At 34.5% G+C, this 21,111-nt stretch overlaps 1 non-coding gene and 1 pseudogene across 1 annotated transcript; both read left to right on the top strand.

Annotated features, from left to right (window-relative positions):
- LOC114459557 (protein canopy 4-like) overlaps positions 1 to 21,111 on the top strand; it is a 58,379-nt pseudogene that overhangs the window by 24,789 nt on the left and 12,479 nt on the right.
- On the top strand, positions 3,036 to 3,109 carry trnai-aau (transfer RNA isoleucine (anticodon AAU)). The gene has a single exon. It is a non-coding gene; the product is annotated as a tRNA-Ile (tRNA).

The raw sequence follows: 21,111 nt of genomic DNA, 5'->3' as shown, positions 1-21,111 counted from the left end.
TTCTATCTGTCACCTGCAGTCACAGATTTTTTATGATATAGATATAGAATCAACTGCACTTTGTAAAAACGACAAACAAACAAAATGATATAATGTGTTACCATTGTTATTTTGATTTTAAAACCAATCAGAAATACACCATTTTTTTGTATTTGGTTTTTATTTTTTCCTGTTTCTGGTTTTTCTGTTTTCCTGATTCTGGTTTTAAAATAATTAAAAAATTACAGGAAAAAAGTGCCACTAAAGTAGATGTTTTACGTAATAACATGCTCCATAGTTAATTATTAGTTATGTTTGCTGTGTCAGCATGTCTTTCATGTAATGTACAGGAAGTGACTTTAATTCAATTTGTTGAAAATTATTTCCTAGACAAACAAATGCAGTTATTCTGCATCATGCAGTGATAGACACAACAAACACATATACAGCTGTTATGTTACTGCACAATATCATATAAGTTAGCTGTTAGCATAATAGCTTTATATTGTAACAGCTCTGCTGTTTGTTGGATGTGTCCGTTGTAGATGTTCCTAATTCCTACAGCGTTGGCAGTCAGTGAAGGCAACTTGAGGATGCATAGTGGAGATGTGTGTTTACAGTCTATGGTGTAGAGAGTTTGTGTCAGAAGTTAACTTTGGATTCATCTTTGTAATTTACCTTTCCATGTTTTATTTGGTGTGGTCACAGCAAACAGTGACTCAGGAATTTTCATGCAGTGAAAACTCCTGAGTCATGATGGTAAACAGCTAGGCAGGCAGTATTGGTTTCACGTTTATGGTGAAGTGCTACGAAGTGTCACAATGTGTGTGTGCACTCTGTGTATCTGTTGCACGGTGTATATTCTGTTTGCTTTGAAGAAGTAATCCCACTAAGTAATCCCCATTTTTAATAAAAATACTGGTAATCTGATTACATGTTTTTAAATGTACTGTAACAGATTATAGTTACATTATTTTTGTATCCAGATTACATAACGCTGTTACTAGTAATCCATTACCCCCCGTGTGTGTGTGTGTGTGTGTGTGTGTGTGTGTGTGTGTGTGTGTGTGTGTGTGTGTGTGTGTGTGTGTGTGTGTGTGTGTGTGTGTGAGCATTTAGGGGCCCCATCCATGAAGTCAGCAAAATGAAGATCCGTCGTTCTATGTGATAAACACATGTATTTATTTATCTGAATAATATTCACTGTTATGCAGGATGTTTACTATTATTTGGGCCATAGTATATAGTCATCTTAAAGATGTAAATCCTTGTTTTAATCATAAAAAAAATTGGTTGAAAATGACCAAAAATAGTGGAAAAAGTTGTCAAATGGGATTTTAAAAACCAAAGTTGCAAATTAGAATGGACAAAAACGGACAGAAAAAGTGTTTTCAAAGTGTCAATATTGGAACAATTAGTTTAAACTTTCATATAATGGGCATGACAAATGGTGTATGTGGTTAAATTGGCAAAAATAATCATGAAATACAATGAAAAAGGATAAAAGTGACAATAATTGGTCAACATATGGTGGAAAGGAGTTGTAAGTGTCTTGAAAGTGGAAAAATGTGTATTAAAATAAACTAAAAATGCATTAAAGTTCAGGATTAAAGCCACAGATGCTGCAGGGCGAGAAAACACACACACACACACACAGTTTACACACAAACGCCCCAGGGACGCGTTCACACTGATTCTGTGTCACAAAGTCACATGTGTTGGAAAAAGACACACAAACACCACTTCTACTACACATTATTTGTGTAAACATTTGTTCCTCTAAAGATGTTTATTATGAAGATGAAGCGATCATCTGTAGTTTAAAGATGTGCAGCTCTGTGGGCCTGTACTACAAAGCTGGATACGTATATCCTGGATTTATCTCTGTTAGCGGGTTTCACCTAACCAAACATTCTCTGTCAGAGAGCAGCTGCACTATGAACTGTGATTTCAGCCTGGCTACGTGCACGCTCCTGTGACAGGGGTGAGAAAGGACCCCCACACTTTGTGTATAGCAGCACAACTGCTGTATGTTCCTGCTGAGGCTGTCAGCGTCACCACAGTGTATAATGAAAGTGTATAATGAATGAATGAATGATCTGATTGGTCCGTGGATACAGAAAGTGTCTGACACACACAGCCTCAATCAGCTGACTAGGCATTTTACAAAGATTATCATTCAAAAGTATTAATATTGTTTATTTTTAGTGAGTCACACATAAACCTTTTAGTTTCTGGGCAAAGATTTCTCCATAGAGACTAGAAACAAATGTAGAGACTTTATCTTGTGTTATTGGAGAGTTTTCTGATGTTTTAGAGACATAAAAGCATGTATCACTCACTGCTGTGAGGACAGTAAGAGGCTCAGAGCCACAGCTGATCCTCACACACAAGCAGCTGATCAGAGCAGACACACTCCACACTGCAGATGAAATGTGTCTGTTCTCTGTCTCCACCTTAGATAATGTTTCTCTTAGTTTTACAAGCTATTTATCTCGTTTGTTATCACTCTCTGTCTGACTCAGGGCAGACTGTGCACGGACTGAAAGCAGATCAAGTGAAGTCCACCACACACACAGAGTCAGAGGAACCTCTGTGACTCTGTTCCTCATGAACATGTTTGTGCCTTTATTCTGTTGCTTCTCCACCTCAGTCTTCATTTTTCCTCTTGATTTGACAAAAGTCACCTTAGAGATTTCTGCTGGAATATAAAGTCACGAGACTTTCTCTACTCTCAGATCAAGAACACACTGACTTTTAATGAGCAGCTCAAGCAGCCAATAGTAATGCTTAAAACAGCTCATTGGATGGTCCCATTGGTAGAAAGACCTCTGATTGGCTGATATCCATTCTGTATTGATAAACTTCATTTTCAGAGCCTGGAGAAGGAGAAAAGATTCACTGTCTACTCAGAACACTTTGGATTACAATATGCTCAAAGATGATTATGGATTTTTGACCAAATAACAATAATTTTTACCTGCCAACTTTCTAGGTGTTTGGAAGTGTAATTGTTTTAACTCAACCATATTTTTACACATTTTTGCAGCTTCATAGGCCAGTTAGCTCAGCTGGTCAGAGCGTGGTGCTAATAACGCCAAGGTCATGGGTTCAAACCCCATACTGACCAGATATTAATCAAGGACCATAAACCTGCTTTCATGTGTTGTAAATGTTAGTGTATGAGTCAGAAAGGACAAGGTATGAATATGTATACAATAAACACAGATAAAGAATATCTAAACTGTTAATTATTCCCAAACCTGGAAGAAAATTCACAAATAGCCAAAAATCTAGAATGACTGTCAGTAAAGAAGCTTCTTTTTGACATCTTAATAAATCAGCAAGTAGGACAAATACCAATTTATTGATGAATAATCCCAGAACAATTTAGGTTAAATACTAATAATACTTACTTTGTATGTGTATGCCTTGTGTATTCAGGTGTCCAACCATCATTTTGTATCCACAGTTGTGATGGAGCTGCAGAATGTAGGTTATACTTTCATCCAAATCATTGTCTTACAATGTAGTGAATAAATCATGGTTTATCCAAAACAATGAGAAAGGTCACAATAGACATTAAATGAAAACTGTCTGTGAAATGATCAAACCATTGTATGTAATAAAAACTCATAGACTAATAATAATGTAGCCTATTTTTAATGATCAAACATGTACATATATTAGCACACTATAGCTACAACTGTGCTTGTTTTGACAAAGTAAGTTTTACTGAACTCTAAATTAAAACTACTGCTAACCTGGACAGATGCTAGAGATAACAAGGACAAAACAATACTAGATGACTTTATACATTAGCTGATATTAAGGACAAGGGCTGATGTGCTGTTAAAACAGAGCAGATTGTTTTAATGTAGCCTAATTGTTGTGTAGTCTACATGACATTAGAACCTGAACATATGCCATATAATATGACCAGTCTATAGCTTCATAATATAAGTATTGAAATGGAATAGCAATGCAACGTTAGCCTAGCCTACTATTAATACACATTAACATGAGTAATATTTACACACAAATATAGTTCTACTGTTGCTACTTTCAAACAAGCAAGAGTTACAAAACAGATGTTGACAGAAGTAGGTTAAAATGACCTTATCTCATAATGTACCATCCTCACACTAATTGTTCTCTCACTCACACTGAACATCTCTGTGATGTCCAGAGCAGTGTTCTCTGAATGGAGGTGAGCCTCAATCATATGGGGGTAAAAAGTAGGAGGGGCATCTGAAGGTTGTTTCTTCAGTCTCTGAGAAGATGCACAACTGGTGGGAAATTTCTTCCAGACCATCAAACACTGCTGGGTCAACTTCTAAATCCATATCAGAGTTTAGCTGAGCTAAGCTGTTAATAAAACTATCCAGATAAAAGTGAAGGTCGTCATTTGGTGAATTGTTTTCAACTTCATCAGCTAAAGCTCGTAAGTCATTCACTAAAACTCTGAAATCAGCCATCTTCACTTCTTCATCTAAGCCACGCCCATCTGCTGCAACAGGAAGTGGATCTGATTGGATCGCTCAGTTGACCAATCCTGAATGAGACTGAGGTTAGTCCCTCCTACCTCATTAGCATACGGACACAGAAATGTGGAAATAAATAAATGTGGAAATGAATAAATGTTGAAATGAATAAATGTTGAAATAAATACATGTTGAAAAAATAATGTATACATAAATAAAAGTAGAAATAAATAAAAGTTAAAAAAATAAATGTTGAAATAAATAAAAGTAGAAATAAATACATGAATAAATAAATAAAAGTAGAAATAAATAAAAGTTAAAATAAATAAATGTTGAAATAAATAAAATGTATTTGTTTATGTCAGATTTATTTACCAATTTTTATTAATTTATTTATGCATTTAATCATCTCTTTATTTATATATTCATTCTTTTATTTATTTATTCCAATATTTATTAATACATTTATTTATTTATACGTTAGGCAGGTTTGGTCCTCCATACTCCCTGAGCACCAGTCAAACAAAGTTATGTTTATAGAAATACACAAAAAGAGGATTTAAAAGACATTTATCATTTAAAACTACAATTATGAATAAAAATAAAATATGTTTAAAGTGCTGATGAAGAAAATAAAGTAGAGGTATTCTACAAGTCAGTTTAAATCTAAACAACTTAAGGTAATATTGCATATTACGTTACATGTAACATAATGGAATGATGTCTTTCTGTCTATCAATTATCACCATGGTACATCACAGGTAAATAAGTCATGGAGCTTCCTCACCCATTCCCTCAGACAGGCCTTAAGTCCTGATGCACAGGAGAACATTCTACCACAACAACTCCCACTCTGAGCCACCATCAGACGTCCATCACACCACAGCACCATGTAGCCCACAGCTAACCTCCAGCTAACGGTAGCCACACAGAGATAACATCTCCACACTTTCACTGCTGACACCAGACGTAGAGCTCAGGACCAGCCAAATGGTGGATGTTTTAGCTCGTATAAAGCTGCTCACGTTTAAAGTTCATTGTTTTATGGTGTAGGTGATCTTAACAGTGTTACAGTCCAAATAGTATCCAGATAATCTGGTGACTGACTATCTACCGTGAGGCTGGTGTGAGGAAAAATGGATGTTAGAACTTCTACCATTTCACACTTTTGCTAAAACAATTACATCTATATTGAGGACAGTAAATATATTTATTTTGTTTCTGTTTTACAATCACAGTTTGATTATCCCCATTGTCTGTGTGTTGTGTTTCAGAGGGTACTCACCTTGGATTAAAACATTTCTGGAATTTTACATGTATTTCTTCATTATCATTATTAGGAAAGATCTGTAAAATTACATCAGATTTTATGTAAAATTTGAATATGAAAGAAATATGTTGAATTACCTTTAAAAACATATTAATATAGTAATATCATATGTTAGATACTTGTAATTCTAAAGGTAAATATTTAAATGACTTCTGGTTACTGTTAAGTTACATTTATTACATTGTATTATGGAAAATGGTCATAAACCTGTAAAAAATACAGAAAATTGTATGTAAAATTACAGTTAAAATGTCATTAAAAACATAATATTAATGTAATCTTACATTATGGTTAATTAACTGTAATTTTAAACAGAAAACTTAAAATCACTGAAAATGTCTGTAAATCTACTAGCATTTCATTGTTTTAATGAAAAACTGGAAAAATCTGTGCAAAATTACAGAACATTTCCTGTAAATGTACTTTATTTTTTACAGTGTACCTCCTTTCCTATCCACTGTTACTTTAGCCCCAGAAGTGTTTAAGTGGTGGCCATGCTAAATACATTCATATGCACAGGTCAAACTGTTGAACTGAGAGGCAGTTGTTGAATTTCATAAAGTCTCACCTGGATCAACCTTGACCCATGAACACATACGACAAGTGAAGCCTGTTGCTATGGTGATAATGTCACATGATTACAGGGGGAGGAGCATTAAAGGAGACCATCAGCTCACACGCTCACTGACTGTCCTATTGGTTTACTCATTAAAAAAACTACTTTTCTAATTCATAATTTACCCAGAATGCATGTGTGTGTGTGTGTGTGTGTGTGTGTGTGTGTGTGTGTGTGTGTGTGTGTGTGTGTGTGTGTGTGTGTGTGTGTGTGTGTGAAACTACAGAGACAAACAGCATACATTGATTCAACATTGATTAGACGTTGGCATTTCAATCATAAAAATTCAACCACAAAACAATATTGATTCAATGACATCTTTTCAACATTGGTAAATTGGCTAGAATTTGATGATTGTTTGATGGTTGATCCACCATCAATTGTCGACCTTAACCAAAAATCAACCTTTTTGACCATAATTCAACAATAAACATATTTTGCTGTCTGGGCCTTTACCTTTAGGATCTTCACCTTCATGGGCTGCAGGCAGTTAAAGGGACCAGAGCGTCACTATGGATCAAATCCTGCAATGTCATTCTAAAGTGAAAAAAAGAGGTAGTTTAAGTTGTAAAAGTTACAAGGTCATGATTAACCAACTACACAGTCATAAAATAAAGTCACATCAATGAACTGACAGATCAGTGACTGGTTCACATTTTATATCACACATTTATAGAGACTTTTTTCTCTAAAATTAGTGTTTTGATCATGTTTGTTTTACAGATACAGAGTATCCAGTATCAGTGCACAAAGTAACAATAAGTGCAGGCTCAGATATTTATATACTGTATTTTATATAGATTTATATTTGACAAAGTGAAAGTAGAGAGTACAGTTTCTGAGATTGTGATAGAGTGGGACACTCTGAAGGGGATAATACTGGTCAGAGAGAAGGGCACGGAGAAAATGTTACCAGTGTATTTATTATTGAAGTTGGTTTACAGGCAGGGATGATGGTGAGGGTACAAATAATTATGGGTATGTGTTTGGTTCTTTAAAGGACACAAATAATAAGATGACATTAATAATGTACAAATAATATGATTAATATCACCAATCATGTACAAATAATAATATTAACAACACCATTAATGTTGTACAGATGTATAAACATTGAATCAAACCATCAAAATATAATAACTCAGTCAAAAAACCCAAATAAACAGCAAAACAGCCAATGTGCAGGTATGTAAAGGGTTAATAGATAATGAAAGGATTCTAGATGATTCAGTGGTTTTTGTCTCCCTCTAGTGGAGGCAGGCGCGACTGCACCACATGGACCAATCACCTGAAGTGCGCATGAGCAGAGAGTATTAATTACATCTAGGTGTGTCTGACGTGATGCAGAAGCTAAATGAAATCTAGCAGTACAAATAAAAGATGTGTAAATCTCAATATAACACACAGGAATACAGTTTACAAAGCTGAATAAAGTTAGCTACACATTTCACAGTTTACCACAACTTATAACACAGTCACGTGACCTATAAAGACCTAAAATACACCCAGAAAATATTCTAACATGTACATAAGATACAGGAAAGCAAATAAAGTGGGAGTAAACAATGTCTAAACAAGTCAGATGATAATATTAGAGTCTTAATAAACAATAAAACTTACTTTAACTTAGTCACACACACAGAGAGCCCTCATCCCTTAGAATGTAGTGTTAGTACTGAGAATGGATGCACTCAGAAAGGAAATGACATAACAACCAAGCAGTTTCAGAATAAAAGAACTGTAAACGTAAGACTTTCTGTGCAAAATAGATTAAAAAAAAAAAAAAAAAAAATAATTAATTTATTTTTTTAATTATTGAAAAATTACTTTTTTAATTAATTAATTTTATTTATTTTTTTTAAATATGTATTTTTAGAAAGTAAAAGTATAATTTTAATCAGTTTTTTTTTTTTTTTTAATTTTCATTATCACAAGACATTTCAGGTGACTCTATTTGATTTTCCGGAGGGGCAGTGGGCTGCCAAGGTCTGAATTATTTTTTAAATTAATATTATTATAACATGTTTTAATTTATTTAAAAATGTGTATATATATATATATATATATATATGGGGTCACTACCCTAGTGTTGAAAAAACCGTGATTTAACCCACCAGGGCCGGCCCGTGGCATAGGCAGTATAGCTAAATGCTAGGGGGTGGCAAAAATAAAATGATGAATTACACAATCAAAGCGCTGATATTAGTATACTTAACTTGATAGTATTATTAATATTTAGTTAGTCTAGTTTGATTAAAATAAATAAAATAGTTTTACTCCCAAATTGATTGACAGTTGTCTGAAGCGTGACCCAGGGCAGCTGGACCAGATGTTTACTGTTTACTGCTGCAGCAGTGACGTCATGTCTAAACAACCAAACTAATGATCTGGTGTCCAGGGAAGAAAAACACAGAAAGAAGAGGAGGAAAATGTGGAAAAGCCAGAGGTAAGTCAGTGTTTGACTATCATGGATTAATGAATTGTCATGTTTTATCAAACAAGTTAGCAGAGCGACTATGCTAAGACATGTTAGCAGCTAGTGCTAAACAGAAACAGATAAAATACTAGCTTAACAAAAACATTGGTTACATGGCAACAGCTGTCTATTTTACTTTACACAATTCACAAGCACAATTGAAGATTTACACATAATACTTAATGATAAATACACACAGCTGTAACCACATAAAAGTTACTGTTATTTGATGTGTTAAGTATTCAGCATTTATAAATACATATTTAAGTTTTCAGTAAATCATTAACAAAGTATAAGCTTTCTATGTCAATGTGTAAGTAGACAAATGTGGTGGGGCTATGTCCTTATTTTATTTATATGTTTGTGTCAATTTTTAGGATTCTAATTATTTATTTTATGACACTTTACAGCAGTTGACAGACACTTGAGGGTAAAATCCGCTAGGTGGCAGTGTGACTGTGTGGTTACCGTGTTTTCCATGTGCACTGTGGAGGGAGGTTGAGTGATAGTCAGCTCTCTTTAACACTAAGGGAAGAAAAAGATCAAAACATGGGATTTTTGACGTGATGTCTGTCCAGTTTGTATGTGTTTGTAACACCACGGCCCAACTTGAAGGACCAGAGAGGAAGACAGAGGACGCTGAGAACAACTCTGTGCTTGGTTGAGAGTTTATTTTAACTGTCCATTGGTTCAGCAGGTCAAACAGGTTGTTAACCTGGACAAAGGAAGAAGAGGGAAAGTTAGAATCAAAGCATAATTAACAATTTTCTCATGCTGGGATTTTATATCTGCATTTAAATGAAATAATCTAAATTTACTGTTATTTTTAGTTAACTTGATCCATTTTCCTGATTTAAACTAAATGCTTTTGTAATATTAAACAGTATGCTCAAATTATACTCACCTAATAAACCAATACACAACTAAAAATCAAACCTAAAATGTACTTAATTTATAAATAGTTATTATAAATCCTTAGTTTGAAATGTATTTAAACTTGGAAATACTTGTAATCTCAATTACATTTTCCTCAAATTGCATTTATTTATTTATTTAATGTATTTACTTACTTATTCATTGGTAATTTATTAATTAAATTGTAAACACATATTTTACTAAGTGTTAAGTATTAATATCCATCACTTTAAACCAACCATTATAATTTTCAATTTATGACATCACCTGGAACTTTTTCTTTATCTTTAACTAAAGACTTACTTTTGATCATTTTACTTTAGTTATTTAACCAAATAGTTCTTTTATTAACTTAAACACTACTCAAATCAAATATTCTACTAAGAAAGGATGACGTCTCACTGATCAGACCATTCCATCTGCTGCACAGTTAGTGCATTGCACACGCCTGCCTGTCAAACACGCACTGACCTGTCTGTCAAACTCACGCCTACCCAGAGTATTTTATCCTTAACGTACATTACCCAATGATTAACATACCGTCTCTGCTCCTCTCTCATACACTGCACTCTAATGTCAGCTGGATGGCTCTGCTCGCGCTGTGCGCCCTGCTGCTCTGAGGTGATGTCCTCTGCCCATTACGCAGCTGATCCAACCCCACCTGATGGTGCTCCGCCCTTTTAAGGCCCTGCCCCACGCAACTAGACAGCCCAGCAAAAGAAAATGTTTTTCTTTAAAAGAAAGAAAATAAGAAAGTAAATATTTTTAATTCTTTTTTGGATGGTTTGGACTTCACAGTGTCTGATACTGTGTACTTGTCATGATAGCCTGGACTGTGGGAGGAGTCTCAGTGTGAAGGAGGAGCCGTCTGTCCGCTCTGTGCTGAATTCTACCAACACGAGGACCTGTGGCTGTGGAGTTGACAATCGTTTCAGATTCTCAGCGCTTCAGTAGGACTTGGATTTCATGTCTCCTACACCAGTAAGATCTTTCCAACACATGTGACTCAGAAACCCACTCCTAAAACGGATTTATTTTCAACATTTTTTTTGGACTGAGTTAAAGTTGTGCACAACAAAAAGGGACTAAAGCTACAGCGTATTTTTTATTTTTGGCCAGTTTTTATTTTATTTTTTTGTTTTGGGGAATAAATTGTGGTATTGTTAATGCAAAAACCTGTGAAAATTGTTAAAATAATAATTTTGGTATAACAACCTAAGCAGTTTGTGTCTGTGCATTATTCTCTGTGTGAAGTCTTTCATTTTCTACAGCCAAAGACTCATTTGTTTATTTTTTTTATTTTTATTATTTGTCTTTACCCCGAACCAGGACATCATTTAATGAAAGTGGTGATTCCAGACCTTTAGTTTAAATTTTCACAAAATTTGTTTAGAACCGGTTACACATACATGATAAAACATGTGAAAATTGTGGATATATTTGTGGATATTTTTGAGACAAAATTCTCCCATAGAATGGATGGAGCTTTTTTAGCTTGTGTTGGTTCAAACTGTTAAATAATCACCATCAAAAAGACACTATTTTAATAAATAGTTTCTTTGTTCAATACCTCTGTGAACTGCAGTTCTTTAAATTAATGTGTGTTCATTTCTACAATTTCAGTAATGTTATGTTAAATTTGGACGTTTTGCATCTTTTCACAAAATAGTAAAATATTTTAGTCATAAGTATTTAGATTAAAAAGAATACTTGATGAGCCAACCCACCACTATCTATCTATCATTTATTTGTATCTTGTTTTTGTGCAAAGCCTTACTCTAATAATATTAATATTTATTTATTTATTTATTTATTTATTTATTTATTTATTTATTTATTTATGTATTTATTTATTTATTTATTTTTAACCTGTCACTAAGATATTTAAATTGGCTTTTATTTACTTGTCTGTGTTCTTATATGTGTATGTGAAACCCTTTCATCAAAATTAAATAAAATGTCAAAAAAGTAATTTTGCTCATGTTTTCTCCTTCTATAAAGCCTCTTTGTGGATATATTGAAGACCACTATGCAAGTGTTAGAAATGATCCTGATAATAATAATATAACAATAATGTAAAAATCAATTACTTGGAATAAAGAAAATGCATATAAGGGGGCACTATAAGAAAATCTGGCCTAGGGCACCAGAGAGGTTAGGGCCAGCACTGTAACCCACCATGGAGGAGCAGTGGGCTTCCTCTCTCCTTCCTCTCTGTAGATTCTTCTGAAAAGCACTTCAAGACTTACTTTTTTAAGAAAGGGTCCGAGCCTTACCAACTCAGTCTGAGCTGCCATATTGATGGTATTTTCTTATATTTCAATGTGTCTTTGTGGTGATTGACAATAAACTGGACTGGGGGAGGAACACTGACTCCCTCTACAGGAAGGACCAAAGCCGCCTCTATTTTCTGAGATGGCTGAGGTCCTTCAACATCTGCAGGAAAATGCTGAGGATGTTTTATGAGTCAGTGGTGGCGAGTGTGATCCTCTACGCTGTTGTTTGCTGGGGGAGCAGACTGAGGGTCGCAGATGCCAACAAACTCATCCACAGGGCCAGTGACGTTGCGCATCCCTAATATATATATATATATATATATATGAGTGAATGTCTCAGACAATAGGACACTGTGTATAGTGTACAGGAACATCTGTGTATAGTGTACAGGAACATCTGTGCAGAGTATGGGCTGGAAACCCCAAGGTCAAAGTGGGAAACACCTCCAAAGGTGGTAGAGAATGACCGAGCTAAGATCCTGTGGGACTTCCAGATACAGACGGACAGAATGGTAATGGAGAACCAACCAGACATTGAGGTGGTGGACAAAGAGCAGAGGAAAGCCGTTGTGGTCGACATAGCAATACCAAGCGACTTCAACATCAGGAAAAAGGAACACGAGAAACTAGAGAAATACCAGGGGCTCAGAGAAGAGTTGGAGAAAACCTGGAGGGTGAAGGCATCAGTGGTGCCCGTGGTCATTGGGGCACTCGGGGCAGTGACCCCCAAACTGGAGGAGTGGCTCCAGCAGATCCCAGGAAATACATCAGACATCTCGGTCCAGAAAAGTGCAGTTCTAGGAACAGCAAAGATACTGCGCAGAACCCTCAAGCTCCCAGGCCTCTGGTAGAGGACCCGAGCTTGGAGGAAAAAAGAGAGACCGCCCGAACCTAATGTTTGTGCTGATTATTGTTAACTGACTGCAGTGTGTCAGTGGTTCAGTGGTTCAGTGAGGACGTGAACCAGTTTCCACTGAGGTTCCAGTAACACTAACTGCTCTGATCATAACCAACTCCCCTTTGATTGTTAGAGCTTTTCATTTTAATCCAATTTCCTTTGCAGTGTGTTTCTGTTTGACCGTTTGTGTAGTACTTTGCAACTTCTACATTTCTTCGTTGAGTTTCTAGGTGTAATTTTTAGTTGTTTTTTTTTCCCTACAAAGTATTGTCATTGTTTCCACTAATTTGGTTTATTGCTCCATTTGGTAAATTAATAACTACGTTGTTTGGTTTTTACACCATTCTAACTGGTCATGTTACTCCTACTTGACTCTGAGACCAAATGAGTCGTTACAAGGTTAACATTTAATTGTTTGGTTCCCCGTATGTTGCACAGTTTGGTAGTTTGTTAAAATGAAGGTGTAAAAAGTCAAACAGGAGTATTATCTCCAAGTCCTTTTTAGAGACGGGTACATTCATTGTACCGTACAATGCAAAATTGTGTTGAAATGAATGACCAAAGGAAACCCTACACATGATCATTTTAATTAACACACCCAGTTCAAACAAGAAAAAACATTACAGCAGACATCTGATCTCAACTGTCTGCATGCTTCAAACTGTAGGCTCAGTGTAAACTAATAATAAACTAGAATATTAGCATTTCCTGAAGTTCAAGTGAGGATGCAGAGCTGAAACACACCCTATTTGGCTACTGGACAAAAAAAAGAACACCATCCACCAATCAGGAGCCAGCAAAAGGAATGTCAGTGTGAATTTCATTGTGACATCATCACACACTCTGCTGATGACATCATCAGGAGCTGATCACACATCAAAGGACTCAGCAGCAGATTGAGTGTTCTTTAATGAGAGAGAATGTTCTGAGAGAGACACTATAACCTACAAACTCCTTGGACTCAGTGACTTTACTTTATATCTGTCACTCTGACAACAGTTATATTTTTGATCTAATGATGGAAGTGCATCCGTTCAATGTAAAGAGTCTGGAACAACCATGCTTTGAATTTCTGAAGGATCGTCTCTGCCCAAAAAACTGCATTGGGCTGTGGCAGTTTACAAATGCCTGTTATTTTCCCATTTTGTTTCAACTGAAGAATGAGGCCTTTCACTTTATCTGTGAGAATTTTGAGGAGGTTTCACTCTGTGAAGAGTTTTTGCAGCTTGAGGTGCAGGAGCTGGCTGATATCCTGAGTCAGGATGACCTTACTGTGACCCAGGAGATCACAGTTTATCAAAGTGTTTTAAGGTGGATAAACCACATGCCTGAGGAACGACAGGGAGCCATTTCTACTCTGTTACCAAAGGTACGACTGGGGCTGATGGACAAAAGTTACATCAGAGACAATGTGCTTAACAATGATGTGGTAAAAACAAACCCTGAGTCCCACCTCTTGGTCTCTGATACCCTTAAAGTCATGTCTCAACCTTCGTTACTCTGCTCTGAGTCTGGGATCAACAACACCTTGTTTTGCCGTCGTTTGCCAAACGCCGTCTTACTAATGTTTAGAGTATATTCTAAGACCATAGAGGCCTTTGACTACAGAACTAACAGCTGGATCATAGTTCACACTCATCCTAGTCTGGAGAATCCCATGACTCACTTATTCCTCTACAGCACTGTCTTCCTTGGTAGATGCCTCTACATTGTGGGTGGTGGTTTAAGTTGGAAAAACCCCTCTAACAGAGTGTGGAGGTTTAACCTAGTCACACACACTTGGCAGGAGATGTCACCAATGCAGGAGTCACGGCGCTGTGTGAGTGTTACCGTGCTAAAGGGATGCATCTACGCTATGGGAGGCATCAGGAATCTTACCTCACACAGAACTGCTGAACGCTACCAGCCCAACATCAACCAGTGGACGTTCATTGCATCAATGAATGAAGAGAGGAGAAACGCCAGCTGCACCACACTGAACAACAAGATTTACATATGTGGAGGACAGAGTAATAGAGTACTGAATACTGCTGAGTATTACAACCCAGACACCAACCAGTGGACACTGATCACTCCTATGGGAACACCTCGTTATAAACTTGGAGTCGTTGCATATATGGGCCACATTTTTGCAGTTGGAGGAAGCAATGGGTCCAGAGATCTGAGGTCTGCTGAGGCTTATGACCCAGTGACCAACACCTGGTACGATGTCCCTGAAATGGTCCACAGACACTGGAACTTTGACATTGCAGTGATGAACAAGAAGATCTTTGTTGTCTCTTGTAGAAGACAAAAAAGAATTGTTGAGTGCTATGACTACACTAAAAATACTTGGTCTGTGGTATTTTCTGGCCTGAACCACAGTGAGTATGATTGCGTGAAATGCTGTGTGATTTCTGGACTTCCCAACATGGCTGAGTACTGTTCACCTCATAAACCCATCATACCCAGGACACAGGTCTAAAAAAAGTCTAAAGAGCAAATTTTATTTTCCATGATCCTAACTGGGAGTGTAACCTGCTCTGACCAGGTCTGTGTGTATCAATAAAAGTGTTTAAAGACATTAGAAGAACTAATGTGTGAATAAATGGATCAGTTCATGTCTCAGCTCAGATGGGATGGTTTTAATCAGCCTGGATCAACCTTAGTTGGTGATGATTTATAAAAAAATACTACATTTTAGTGGTGACAACATATAACAGACGTGTAGATGTACTGTATTTAATTAGAATTAATGTCGTGGTTAGCAAGACAAGTATTCTAAAGGGTTAAAATAAGCAGAAATGAATGATTATTAGATTAAATTACTTGAAATCAAACTTCCTACAGCACAATAACAAGTGAAATATACTGAATATAAACAAATAATTCCTGTTAAAATTGTTTTTGCTTTTTTAATTTATGCAAATGAAAGCTTCGGAACAAGAAGAAAACAACTAATCTAAGTGAAAAATGACTCAGTATTAGTGAAAAATGATTAAGCTGTTTCTTGATACAAGTTGACTCATCTTGAAATAAACCTAAATCTATATTAAAACTAAAACCAAAACCTTAAAACCAGTTTTTGTTGTTAGAATAAACATCTTATCAGAATCACAACCAGGAGTATGAGTACCATCAACATTTATTAACAGTATGAACCGTACACCAGAAACAGTGGTTGCTGCACACTTTTTATGTCAAATTTAAAACAATTTAAGACTTTTTTTTAAAGCAAAACAAACAGCAATGAACAAAACACATAATATGCTGCTGTATAAAGTGCTGTGATTTGTCACGTGAAGAAGGCAAAAACAAAATGATCAAACATTTGTGCAACACTACAATGTAAAGTATTCAAACATGTCTCAGTTCAAGGTCCATCTAACATGTGAGACCTAAGGACACTGAGGGAAAACTTGTGGCGTAGCTAGCCAAGTCAGGCACTAAACAACTTATTCAAAGGCATTGCAAACAAAAACAACTGTGAAATAGTAATTGTAATAGAGAATAAGAACGCTATGTCAACTGTATAAACTATGGAAGTATATCTGTACCATAATTCAATTTAAAATCCATTAACAGAAATGTTTTTTCATTTTCAGAATATAGCTGCATTTTTAACTCAAAAATAAAATGAATAAAAAATCATTCATTTTCATTTTCTTCTTCCCTTAAACATGACGCTCTGGTGGGAGGAGTCAATGCAGACTGGAGAAGAATTACAAACGGTGGAAAATCAGATGATTTCAGGTCAAAATAATGTGAGCAGCTGATTTTCTGAGGGTGCACAGATCCTAGATGACTAAGATAGTTTATAAATGTGATGACTGGACTACAATAGAGTTACACATAAGTAGTTTGATATTTGCAACCACTGTTTATTTGTCAAAGGTCACATATTAATTCAATGAAACTTTATTTATACAGGGACAATTCCAACAATAGTCACCTCGTAGTGTGAGATAACAGGCAACACATTGTGTGATCATTGGTTTCTAAGAAGGGTTTACAGATGAAAAGCTCTATTATAGCTAAGTGTGTGCTAATATGCTAATTATTGTAATATACAGTTTTTAATTGCAGACATCATATTTACAGTCAATATATTGTGTTTCTGGGTGTGTAAAAGTTACAGATGTGTTTGAGTGAATTAATATTATTTTGATATTTTTTGGAAAATATTTTCTCAATAATATTTCATCCCAAGGTTCCTTTTTCAATGTAGATATGGTAAACAACACCAAAATTCCATATGTTCATAATAATAAAACTTTATAAATCTCCCCCATGTGACCAAACTATAACACTGCATTTTACATTTTACTAATGATGACATGTATGGTGACCATACGTCTGGTTTTAAACATGTCCTGTTTTGTTTTCATGTGGTCTCTGGGTTGTCTGGGGATATTTTACTAATGACATTTCTGGGTTTCCCAGGGACTTTAAACGCATCTCAAGGCATGTGTCAATTTAAAAGATGTACCTCCACAAAAATGTGTTCTATCTGTCACCTGCAGACACAGATTTGTTTCTGGTATAGATACAGATATAAATGCAACACAGCTCATCCATTGCCTAGGACACAATTCTGTTCAGTTCTTACCACTGAGCAGGCTTGATACAGGGCAGACTCTTGATACAGTCCCTCTCTCCCTCCTTGGTACTGAGTACAATGTACTCTGGCACATGAGACGGAGGCAAATGTAGTATCATTACAGATTTAAACTGGTTTAGATGTACACAAATCAGCATTACGACATCACTCTGGAATTGTTCCCACTTTTAACACAGACCTTCATTGAAACTGTCCTCGCTGAGGTCATCATTGTTCTCAAGGATTATGGTTAAAGTGCTTGTGTCGCCACTTCTGTCACCATCAGTGTCATTGTCTGTACCAATACAGTACCGTTAGGAGTGATTTAGTTTACATCATCATTGGATTCAAGGTTTTCAACTGTAGTGGAGATAATAATAATAATAATAATAATAATAATAATAATAATAATAATAATAATAATAATAATAATAACATGTTTTTGGTGGAACTTTTACAAGCTCCATAATATATATTAGTCAAAATCAGCATAAACAGTAAATGTATCAGATCATTTAACAGATTTCTTACACTTACACAAACACACACTCACACCATAATTAAAAGAATAATGCATCCAAAACCATTAAGCCAAGGTTCCCTGAATTACCCATTATATTTCAAGTAAACCTTGATTTATGTTTTTGATCTTTTCATGTAATTAGTTATAGAATATCATTTTACTAACAGCTTTAATATGTTTATGATTCTTTTTTTTTTTTGTACAACTAAAATGGGAACAACATTTATATTGGCAGGTAGTAATCAATGTAATCTATTTTATGTCTTTACAAGGCTTTAGGAGTGAAAGGAAGCTCTGGGAGTGTTGCAGGCACTAAAAGAGAAGCCTGAGCGGCAACTAACCCAGAAACAACTCAGAAAAAAGACGATGAATGAAGACGTTCTGGTGAAAAAAACAAAGAACTGGTGTAAATACGCTGTAAAATGTGACAGAGTGTTTATCTTCCTAAAGACCATCAGGATGGGACACAGATACATATTCTGTTAGATTAATAACTGAGATTTTAACGTCTCCCACAGCGGAAGGAACGACATAAGTCAACACGACAAATATATACACTCCTTTCAAAAAGTTTTCAAAGATGTAAAGTCTGCAACAAATGTGTCTAATAAGTCATTAGTGAATACCAGAGAACCACATGAGTGAGTATGAGAAATTATAATTAAATATATAATGAAAATAAAATGTTAATGTCTGACTTAAAGACAAGCAACGTGAAATGAACAGTAAATGTACAACGTGTTGACTTGTTTGTGAACTGTATGTATAATAAATAAACACATGTGCTTCATATACACATTTATGTTTTTATTTAAACTGTTTTATAATTTAGGAATTAGGGCTGGACGATATATCGAGATTCAAGATGTATCGAGTTTTCTATTTAGGTGATATAGAAAACTATATTTCATATATATATATATATATATTACATTATGTATCAAAATACTAGTTTTAGGAGTCGCTGCTTTTACTTCTCAGAACAACATGTAAAGCTCAGTTAGATGATTAATGAGTGTCACATATTGATCATCTGTTTGTTAATAAATGTCACTGTGTAGCATTTTGCATCAGCAAATTTAACCCAGAATTTTCTTTCTGATTAGACTTTATTTGATAAAATTATCTAGATTTATATCATATTTCACCATTTAGAGAACATATAATGAGATATGTGTTTTGGTCCATATCACCAGCCCTAGTAGGAATGTTCACAGTATTTTAATGTTAATAAAGGTCAACCTATCAGATCACATAATTGTATTTAGTAAGTGGTTGACAAGTGGATATTTTAAATTTCTTGTACATCTATCTTAAAATATAAAGGATACTGGAGCTTGGTTGGGCGGGTGGGACGGATCGTAGTGGGCGCCAGAAAATTTCACTTATTTTCAAATCCAAAACTTGATAGGTAACGTGTGATTTTCATCCTTTAAGTGATCACATGATCATATGCAGGTGTTATTATATTATAAAATGCTTTAGAAGCACCACTTCAGTCCACATAAAGCTACAATCTGGAATAACAGCTGTATTTTATACAAGAGGAAAACTTTATTCTTTAAAGATTGGATTGAAAAGGGACGATAATACATTTAATGGATGACAATGGTAATATTTACAATCATTGTGATTTTAAAGATAAATGTTCTCAGAAACAACATTCATTAGTAGTCAGGGCTATTCCTATTGCCTTGATTCATTTCATTAAAGGAATATTACAGTATTCATCAGTATCCACAAAGATCAATAAACTGTTCATTGGAAGTTATTGTTTTTAGACACTGTTATTTATTAAACAATGTTTTCATCTTCAAGTAAAGAGACAAATAATATCTTCAAACTATTAGAAAACAGATTCTATCAAAATTAGGACAAATATTTATCATTTCCTTTATTTCCTAAAATGAAATAGATTAATTTTAAAACAATGAATGATATTTATCCATGTAAATATATTTTTAATGATTATAGGTTTAATATGGATGATTACAGCTGCATGTTTAGTCAAACTAATAATGAAAGTCAACAACACGTCTTTTTTTCCTGTTCTGTGGTGAAGAGGTTTTAGGAAAGAGTTGATGATTGGCTGCTCACACACACTGTAATACCTGGCTTTGATTAGCATTTGGTTACATTTGCTTTTATTTTGAAGGACAAGGATGTGGAATTTGTATGTAGCAATTTGATAATATTTAGAAAAAATAAATGTAGATTTTTCAAATATCCCAAATTTTAAAGCTTTTAAAATTGATCTTAAAAATTTATTGAAGTCATTGAAACATTACAAAACAGAAGCGGTATCAGATTGTCCAAAGTTGCAATGTACCCTTTAATAATAATAATAATAATAATAATAATAATAATAATAATAATAATAATATTGCTGCTTGGATATGTGGGTTGGTGTGATGTTTGTATATTAATGTAGACTGTACAAACTGATCAAAAGACAATACACAACATTAACAATAATTAAATAAACAGAACGTTTAATAAACTAAAATAATTAATTTAACAAAAGGTTTAGAGGAGACACATTTTACATTGTTTATAAATATTTTCAACTCATTTATAAAATGTGAAAACAGCTTCATTTTGAAATATCTACATTTGTGTTTTACCAAAAAATAACTTTTTTCCTTACATTTCAAACTTAATCTGAAAACCAGAATCCAGAACCAAAATATAATCCTGTAATGAAATCCATAACATAATTGTGTATTTATATGTACAAAAACACAAAAAAAAACAAAGCTCAACTATGAATATAAATATCACAAAACAAACAGTTACCCAAATAAATGTTAAACATTTGATGTAAGAAATCATTACATGTGTAGATATTATTTAACATTTTAAAATGACTTTCTTTAGCCTTCAGCAAACACAAATATATCATCAGAATATTTTTACTAAAATCAGAGTTAATAACTTTTAAAATATAATTTATTTTCAAAGGAAGAGGAAGAAAAACATTATGGTTCAATGCTTAAATAATTTTTTTTTTCTTAAAAAAAAAAAAAAAAACAAAC

The sequence above is a fragment of the Gouania willdenowi genome, unplaced genomic scaffold (genome assembly GCF_900634775.1).
Source record: "Gouania willdenowi unplaced genomic scaffold, fGouWil2.1 scaffold_32_arrow_ctg1, whole genome shotgun sequence".
In the NCBI taxonomy this organism is placed as follows: Eukaryota; Metazoa; Chordata; class Actinopteri; order Blenniiformes; family Gobiesocidae; genus Gouania; species Gouania willdenowi.
The sequence above is the reverse complement of the archived record's forward strand: the minus strand, read 5'-3'. Positions and strand labels throughout refer to the sequence as shown.